This window comes from Chinchilla lanigera, unplaced genomic scaffold (assembly GCF_000276665.1).
Source record: "Chinchilla lanigera isolate Chin_1 unplaced genomic scaffold, ChiLan1.0 scaffold00015, whole genome shotgun sequence".
NCBI classification, from domain to species: domain Eukaryota; kingdom Metazoa; phylum Chordata; class Mammalia; order Rodentia; family Chinchillidae; genus Chinchilla; species Chinchilla lanigera.
The window spans coordinates 14,926,902-14,935,659 of record NW_004955416.1 but is presented as its reverse complement, the minus strand read 5'-3'; the positions used below and the strand labels follow the sequence as shown (position 1 = coordinate 14,935,659).

General features: G+C 53.5%; 1 protein-coding gene across 3 annotated transcripts in view; it reads right to left on the bottom strand.

Annotated features, from left to right (window-relative positions):
* The window catches only part of Furin (furin (paired basic amino acid cleaving enzyme)), a 32,604-nt gene that overhangs the window by 11,975 nt on the left and 11,871 nt on the right, over positions 1–8,758 (bottom strand). Inside the window, exons 1-2 of one of the 3 annotated variants that reach the window (XM_013512500.1) lie at positions 2,414–2,609; positions 2,228–2,322 (exon numbers count right to left, since the gene is read on the bottom strand). The exons of the other annotated variants lie outside the window; for them this stretch is intronic. The gene's annotated coding sequence lies outside the window, so the exon portion shown is untranslated. Of the gene's footprint in view, positions 1–2,227; positions 2,323–2,413; positions 2,610–8,758 lie in introns of those variants that run through there. 3 annotated transcript variants of the gene reach the window in all.

Below are 8,758 nucleotides of genomic sequence, written 5' to 3'. Positions count from 1 at the left end.
CCCCCGGCCCCCGGCGCGGCTCCCCGGGCCCAGTCGAGACCCGAACTCGGAGCCCTCGGGAGGTGCCTGGGAGTGCGGCCTGCAGGGCTCGGCCGTCTCCCTTCCTTGGCCCGCATGACGGGTCCCGAGGTCCCGAGATGGCGACCCGGAGCTGTGCGCTGCCCCTTTGGCTGCAGAGCGAACCTCCGGGCTTACTGGAAGGAGTCACGATTTTATTTGCTTCTGTATAGACAGGTGGATTTATAAGCAGAAGTAGCCCACCTCCTTTTAATTTTTTGTACCTTTACTCCCCCTACACCAATGGGGTGCGAGGCACCTGGTCAGGCCCTTTCACATTATCTCTTCTCCTTATGTACATGATTTAATCCTAATAATTCCTACATGCTGACATTATTAATCCCATTTTACAGATAAGGAAACCGAGGCCCCTAATTTTAAATACTCTGCCCTGAGCCACACAGCTAGCAGGCCCCAGAACCTGGTAGAAACCCGGTGTTTGGGCAGAGCCGAAGCCTCTCCCTCCCTGGGTCCCTGCCCTAGAAAACGTCTGTGCTACTTGGCTGAGGTCAGCACTGCTTGAGCTGAGAAGGAAAAGAGGGAATATGTGGCCAAGGGCCTCCTGGCTGTGTCATTTCAAGGTCGCAGCCTGGGAGGCTCACCCCTCCCGCTCCCTGGGAGGTACCCGGCAGCAGCTCTGTCCACTGGCCGTTGGCCTCCTTCGCCCAGGTTGCCGGGAATGGCACACAGAAAAGCCACCAAGGGCCATGTAGGAGCCAGGTACCCTCTGAGTCGTTTCATGAGCTAACTCTGTCCTCACCACAAACCCCAAGACGTGGGCACAGGTCATTTTCATGAGGTGCTCATTACGCATCACCATTTACCTTAATAGAGAAGGCCACCGAGGCCCAGAGAGGTTAAACACTACTCCTGAGGTAACTCACGTTATCTTGAAAGTCAGCTAGGCAGCTTGGATTCAAATTCCAGGGACACCATTTTGTATTGCACCATCTTAATCTCTCAAAAGCCTCAATTTACCCCTCTGGAAAATGGAAATAACATTCAGGTAGAAGGATCAGGTACTATTGGGGCACCCTCATGGACACTGTAGAAACTGTAAACTTGGAGAATGTGGAGCTCCCAAATTTGGGGGATACCTGTGTAAGACTGGTTGGCCTCCTTCCAGACTGGGGGCTCCCCCGCACACGGAGCCAACCTCATGGTGGCCACCTTGGGGTAGTCCCTGCCAGCACCAACCGCAGTTGGGAGAACAATACTCCCGCAGCGAGACTGAGGCAGGAAGTGAGTCACGGTTCTTCCTCAGACTATGAGCAAGAGAACCCCAATGAGGGGAAACAGGGACAGGGCTGGTCCCGTCTGGCCTGGGAGTCACACTTGTCCCCTGGCCTAGAAAAAAGTCAGCCCAGGAAGAGAGCAATGCCGGCTGCCCAGGACCCCACCCATCCCATCCGGGGGTCTGGCTCCAGGGGAGCTGCTGGTGCGGGAGGCAGGGGCTCACAAGCTTTGCACCCAGGCCTCACCAGCTGGCTGCTGCAGTAGTGCCTATGGTGAAGGCAGAACCTATCAGGCTGCTCCGAGGGAACTTCACACAGAGGCTGTCCACTTTGCCCGCTCACAACTGCGGTCTCAACTGTACTGTACGGCCAGGTGTGAGGCACAAGCCTGAAATCCCCATACTCCGAAGGCTGAGGCAAGAGGATTGCTAGTTCAAGGCCAGCTTGGGCAATTGAGGAAGACTTAACTCCACCCACCCACACACTCCAAAAAAACTTGTATGTCGCAACCATTTTGCTACAAAGAATTTGAATGCCACCCTCTCTGAGACCCCTCTAGGGAGAATCCCATCCTGGCAGGAAGGCCTTCTTTATCTCTAGGAAGCAAGTCCTGTGGGCAGGTATTGTTTTCTTTATCGCTCCCAGCCCACTGATCTGAGGCCTGAGGGCTGAGGGAGCCGGGCTTGTGACTTAGGAGCCCTGGGTCCTCTGCGGCTGAGTGTTATCAGTCTTACACAGCGGTTAGGGATTTGTGTGCCTTCGGGAGCCTGAAGCCCAGCCTGATGGGTACGGCCTGGGGGCAGGGAGGCGCTGCAACGGCCTTTCCTAGCTTGGCTGTGGAGCGCATCCTAAAGGATCCTGAATTAGCACAGGGTAACCTTAGTCCTAAGGCCCCCCAGTCCCACGGCCCCTGTGGGGTGCTCAGGAGTCCTCACCTCTCAGCGTCTTCCCCACCTCAGGCACCTCGAACAAAGCCTTCAACAGCAGTTCCCACACCTGGTTTTAATCAAAATGTACACAACGTCCATGCCTGCGGAGAAGGGTGCACAGCAACCTGTGATTGGTGCTTTTTTGAAAGAGTGAGTCTTGAGGGCCCTTTGTTTCCTTATTTTTTTGCTTACCTGCATTTCCAGGGACATCTACAAAAACTCCCACAAGGCAACAGCAAAGCCTTCAGGTCCTGCGGAGGCTCACAGAGCGCGCCCACACTTCGCCTGGGAGCCCCAGGACCCCAGGATCCATGCGGACCGAGGCTGCTCCCTGCCCCCACTGGCTGCTGGAGTCACCGTCACGCTGTGGCCCGACACAGGGCAGGGCCCTTCCAGTTCTGGCTGAACCACTTGAGGAAAACCTCCTTTATATGACAGGCACTGTGTCTGTGGGTGGTGGGAGGAGCTAGCTGCTAGAAGTGATTTGTTGGCGACATATTGGGATGTGTTGGGACCAGATCCCAACGTAGCCAGTCCTTCTCATTTTCCTGTGTTTTGGGTGGGTGTACACTGACCATAGACCCCGGCCCTGGCCCCAGTCACTTCTTGGTTGAATGGCTTCCTTTTGCCAGTTCTGTGCCTTCCACCTGAGCTGCAGTGGACAGCCAGCGCTATCACAATCAGGCACTCAATAAATGCTTTGGGTGGAGTCTGATCTGCCATTTAGGAGCACCTGCTGAATGCGACATTCCCAAGGGCTTGTCCCCATTCCTGGGCCTCTGGTAGGGTTGGAAGGAGCCACCTGAGACTCAGAATCTACCTGACCCTGTAACCTCCGTGACCTGCAGGTCCAACGAGCCTGCTGCTCTTTCTCTGCTCTCCAGACAGAAAAGACGGCCCGCACTGTAACTCCTTGTTGAGTTCTCCACCTGTCACCCAGAAGAGTTTCTCAACCTTGCCACGGCTGATATCTTGGGACATGTTAGTCCCATTGTGGGGACTGCCCCGTGCATTGTAGGACATGCAGCCACTTCCCTGGTCCTTCAACTCTAAATGCCAGCGGCACCCCCACTCCCATGGTAACAAGGCAAAGGCCCCAGATGTTGCCACATTACTCCAGGTGAGAACCACTGATCCATGGTGACAAATGGAAATGTCACGGGGTGGCAGTTGATGTGCCAGAGTTAGAGGCAGGAGTCTTTGAGTGGAAACTGCACTGAGAGTTCCCAGGCCCCAGAACGCCCCATATGGCCATAGGACAGCGGGCCACAGGGTGTTCGGGGCAAACAGGCGGATGCGTCTCATGACATCTGAGGACAGCAATTTCAGGATGTCAGAGATGGGGCTGAATCCAGAATCGTGCTGTCTTCACTGCTGGTAGCTGGGGAAGTGGGTGAGACACTTGCGAATTAAGTAGTATTTAGACAGCAGGTCGGTGGTTGATGGGGGAGAGAGGAACAGGGGTAGGGAGGGCCGAGGAGCTTGGATGACGGATGTGCTGTTCAGCCTTTGATTGTGTGCATACATCAAAACAAAGCAAGGTGTGTGCTTTAAATACATGCAGTTTATAGTATGTCAGTTATACTTCAGTGAAGCTGCTTTAAAATCTATTTAACTGTTTTAGTGCTTGAAGGGCATTGTTTTGCAAGTTCATTTTCATGGAGTAGCCCATTTCTTTCTTTTTTGGTTCTCTTTTTTTTTTTTTGGTCTTTTTGAGACAGGGTCTTGCTATGCAGTTCAGGCTGGCCTTCAGCTCACTTTGTAGCCCAGGCTCATCTCAAATTCGCAACGATCCTCCTGCCTCAGCCTCCTGAGTGCTGGCTGCTGGGATTACAGGCGTGTGCCACCACACCCGGCCTGTTTTTTGGTTTTCTGAGACAAGGTCTCCCCATAGTCCAGGCTGGCCTTGAATTCATGGTAATCCTCCTGCCTCAGCCTCCCAAGTGCTGGGATCACAGGCATGCACCACCATGCCCAGCTTTTTTTGTTTGTTTCCCATTTCTTGATTGTACCACACAAATGAGAGATCACGGTACTTGAAAGAAACAATAAAAAAGAAAACAATTATAAATTGGGTGTGGTGGCACACCCTTGTAATCCCAGCTATTCAGCAGGCTGAGGCAGGAGGATGGAAAGTTAGAGACCTTGACTCTAAAAAATAAATACATAAAAGGAGGCTGGGGATGTAGCCCGGTGGTGAGCATTTGCCTAGCACGCTCAAGGTCCTGGGTTCACCCTCAGCACTGCAAAAGAAGCAAAGGGAAGAAAGAGAAGGAAAAAAAACCCAAGGTTGACCCGCAAGGAGAGAAAGGCAGAACAGTGTCCCTTAGTGCAGCCAGCCCTCAGTTCAGGAAAGCACGAGAGAATCTTTCCGTTGGGCAATGCTATCAAACCAGCGTGTCTGGAACGGTATCATCAGTGCTGGCTGCCAGGAAAGGAACGGATGAGTCTGGAAATTACAGGCTCCTCCACTCACTGTAATCCCTAAAACAAACAGCGCCGGGGGAAACGTCAGTAAATACTTGGAGGAGGGCGGCGCACTCCTCGGGGGCTGGGGACCGGAGCGTGCTTGCTGGAGCTATGCCCTGCACCGCCTGCTCATCACGGGCTCCTCTTGCCCTAGGGGCTGCGCTTGGCATGGAGAGATGCCCAGGATGCCCGGTGGAGAAGGCTGTGTGTGCCAAGCAGCGCGGGGCCCTCACTGGGGTCCGGATGCTTTTGGGCTGATGGAGACTGCCGCAGTTCTGGGGAGCTCCCAGAGAGGCAGGGCGCGAGCCGGGGTGTCACTGATGGGAGTGAGCCTAGGTAGGGGAAACACAAACCTCTGTTTGTGGAAGGTGGAGGGAGCACCAGGCGCTCCGTCATTGTCATTCGCGTCTCCAATACTGAGTGCTGACGGGATGCAGGACCTCTTCCTGTGCCCCAGTTGTAGCTGGAGGCGGTCAGCAGGTGAGCCCTTGTAAGGGTAATGTGGGGACTCCCGAGGGAGGGGAAGGGCCATGGGGGGAAGTGATATTCAAGCTGAGGCACCATGGCCCGCACCTGTAACCCCAGCACTCTGGGAGGCTGAGGCAGGAGGACTGCAAGTTTGATCCCAACCTAGATGACTCAATGAAAAACTTGGGCTGGGGATATAGCTCAGCCATACAAGCATCCGCCTGACCAGTGTAAGGTTCTGAGTTCAATTCCCGGTAACACCTTTCCCCCGTAAAAAAAGAAAGAAAAACTTGAAAAGCCTGGGGATGTAGCTTAGTACAAAGGCTCTGGGTTCAATCCCCAGTACTGAAGGAAAAAAAGGAAAGAGGCAAAGATATAAAGGACCCAGGAGGGCCGGGGACATAGCTCAGCGGCACAAGGGCCTGCCTGGCAAGTACAAGGTCCTGAGTTCGATTCCTGGTACCAGAAAAAAATAAACAAACAAAAAGTTTTTCCAAAAAAAAAGTATCAAAGACCAGGCGTGGTTGGGGATATAGCTCAGAGACACTGGCAAGTGCAAGGTCCTGAGTCCAATTCCCGGTCCAAATAAATAAATAAATAAATAAATAAAAATAAAAGGCCAAGAGTGGTGGTGCATGCCTGTAATCCAAGCACTCAGGAGGCTGAGGCAGGAGTATCGTTGCAAATTCGAGACCAACCTAGGCTACAAAGTGAGCTCAAAGGCCAGCCTGCACTGAGGGTGGTTCAGGCAAAGGGCAGGGCAGGGCAGGGCATGGGCGTGATCCCATAGGAGGAGCCTGTCTTGCAAAGGGATGGGAGAGGGCAGGAGTGGAGGAGATAAAGGTAGATGAGGCCTCAATCAAGGAGCCTCAGCTGGTCTGATGTCGAAGGTACTTCTCAGAGCAATTTAGAAATCAGTTTTTAGAGAATTTTACTCAGTTCACTGTTTTTAAAGCCTACTGTTGGCCGGGTGTGGTGATGCACACCTGTAATCCTAGCACGCAGGAGGCTGAGGCAGGAGGATCCCTGTGAGGTGGAGGCCAGACTGGGCTACAAAACGAGTTCAAGTTCAGCTTGAACTACATAGCCAGACCCTGTCTCAAAAGGCAAAAAACAAAACAAAACAAAAAAAATCCCAAAACAAAAAAAAATTACCGTCTACCCTGGGAGGAGACAAAGGGGTAATGAGTGGGATCCCAGAGCCCTACGCAGGAGGCACCAGAGGCTGCCCCAGTGTCACTCATGCGAGCCGGGATCACACCACCAGAAGGCAGAGGGTGGGCTCTGAGCAGACAGAGGGATGATGTGAGTTCTACCCACTGTCCTGGGAAGAGGGGGGTCTCTGTGGGACAGGAGCTGGGGGCAGCCAGCCTGGGGCCCCACAGCCCTGCCACCTTGCAGGAGCTCTGTGCTCCTCCCTACACCCCCTCTCCCACAGGTATCTTTAGTAGGAGACCAGACAGAGCACTCACTGGCTCTTTGACTCATCCCCCAGTGCTCATTGGCTCATCACCAGCCACATGGGGCTCAACATTTTTTTATGGCTACTGCCTCACTTCCTGCTCCCAACACCCCTCAGGGCAGGTACACTGCATTACCACCCCCATTTCCCAGATGGGAAAACTGAGTCTTTCTCCAGCCTTGTCAGAACAAGAAGCCTCAGCAATGGAAGAAGGGAGTCTGGGTGGAAACCTGCATGCCTCAACTTCTCTGCTGCCTACCTCTCTACAAGGGCTGAATCAGACGTGGATCACTCAGGCATCAAGAGTAGGAGGCTTGCTGTGACTCATCCTTGGCTTTTTCTTGGCCAAATCTTGCTCACCTGGTTCTTAGAGTAGCTCATGTCGGATTTTCTGTAACAACTGTACCCGTGACTCATTGAGCTGCCCACCCTCCACGCCTGACAGAGGTTGTACAATGTGCTGGTGACCAGACCAGCCCTGGATTCAAATTCAGCTCTGAGGTGGTAGCACAAGCTGGTAATCCCAGCTACTCTGGACACTGAGGCAGGAAGATCACTGGCTCCAGGTCAACCTAGAAAATTTAGTGAGCGCCTGTCTCAAAAAATGAAAAAGGCTATAATGGGCCCTGGTGGTACATACCTGTCATTCCGGCACTCAGGAACTGAGGCCAGCCTCTGCTACATAGTGAGTTCAAAGCCAGCCTGAACTATATTAGCGAGATCCTGTCTCAAAAGACAAAAAAAAAGGCTGAAAACAAAACAAGAAAGAACAAGGCCAGGCGTGCTGGTGCATGCCTGTAATCCCAACACTCAGGAAGCTGAGGCAGGAGGATCGCTGCAAGTTCGAGACCAGCCTGGGCTACAAAGTGAGCTCAAGGCCAGCTCAAACTGCGTAGCGAGATCTTGTCTCAAAAAGACCAACAACAACAACAAAACAACGACGTGGTTATCAGCTCCCTCTTTCTGCCGGACAGGGAGGCGGTTCTGACCCTTTGACCTCGGCCCACACCCGGCTATCTGGGTGAGCTCTGCTCCGCCTCACGGTGGCTGACTTGCTAGGCAGGAGGCCGCCTGGCTCCGTGCATGGCCAGTCTACCCTCCGCCGGCCTTCAGCGTGGCCTGGTGCCTAGCGGCTCGTTTTGCAAGCTGCTTGCTCCTTGGCTCCTTGCCCCAAGGTCAGAGGTCAGGCAACAAACAGTTCTCTGAGGCAGAACTTCCATCTTGTTCCCGTCAGGACACGTGGACAAGCCCGAGGCAAGCGGAGCTCGCTGGCTGTGGCCAAGCCAGGCTGGGGCGCCTGCTTGGGGTGAGGGGGCGCTAGAGTCCACCTTAGGTACACAGGTGGCCATAGGAGGACGGGCTCCCAGGCCTCCCTCCCTGTGCCTGCTGAGTTCTGGCCTCGGGCAGCCCAGGGCCCATCTTCCCGGCCTTCTTGGCTTCTGGGAAGGGGTCCTTTCCAGGTTGCCTCTGGAGAGCCTGCTCTCCTACCTTCATGGGAGAGAGATGGTTGCAGCCCTGCCTGCCCCCAGCTACCATGAATTATTATTACTTTTTTTGTCTTTTAGAGACAGGGTCTCGCTATGCGGTTCAGGCTGGACTTGAGCTCACTTTGTAGCCCAGGCTGGCCTCAAACTTGCAACGATTTTCCTACCTCAGCCTCCCAAGTGCTGGGATTACAGGCATGCGCCACCACACCCAGCTATGAATTATTTTTTGATGTGTTACAAACACTCCTTCTTGTAGCTTGTACCAATCCATCCATGCATGATGAATAGATAAGACATGATTCATAGGTCAAAATGATACAGAAAAATATGCACAAAGCGGTGTTTTCACATTTTATGTATTTTTGCGGTAGGAGTGAACCCAGGGTCCTTGCACGGAGCTAGATCTCCAGTCCTTTGATTTTTTCTTTTTTTTGAGACTAGGCCGGGGAGAGTTGTCCAGGTGGGACTAGAACTTGTGAGTCTCCTGCCTCAGCCTCTCAGTGTGTTGGGATTCCAGGTGCGTGCCACCCCATCCAATTTATCTTTCAAGCCGGGCATGGTGGCTCACGCCTGTAATCCCAGCACTCGGGAGGCTGAGGCAGGAGGATCGTTGTGAGTTCGAGGCCAGCTTGGGCTACAAAGTGAGCTTAA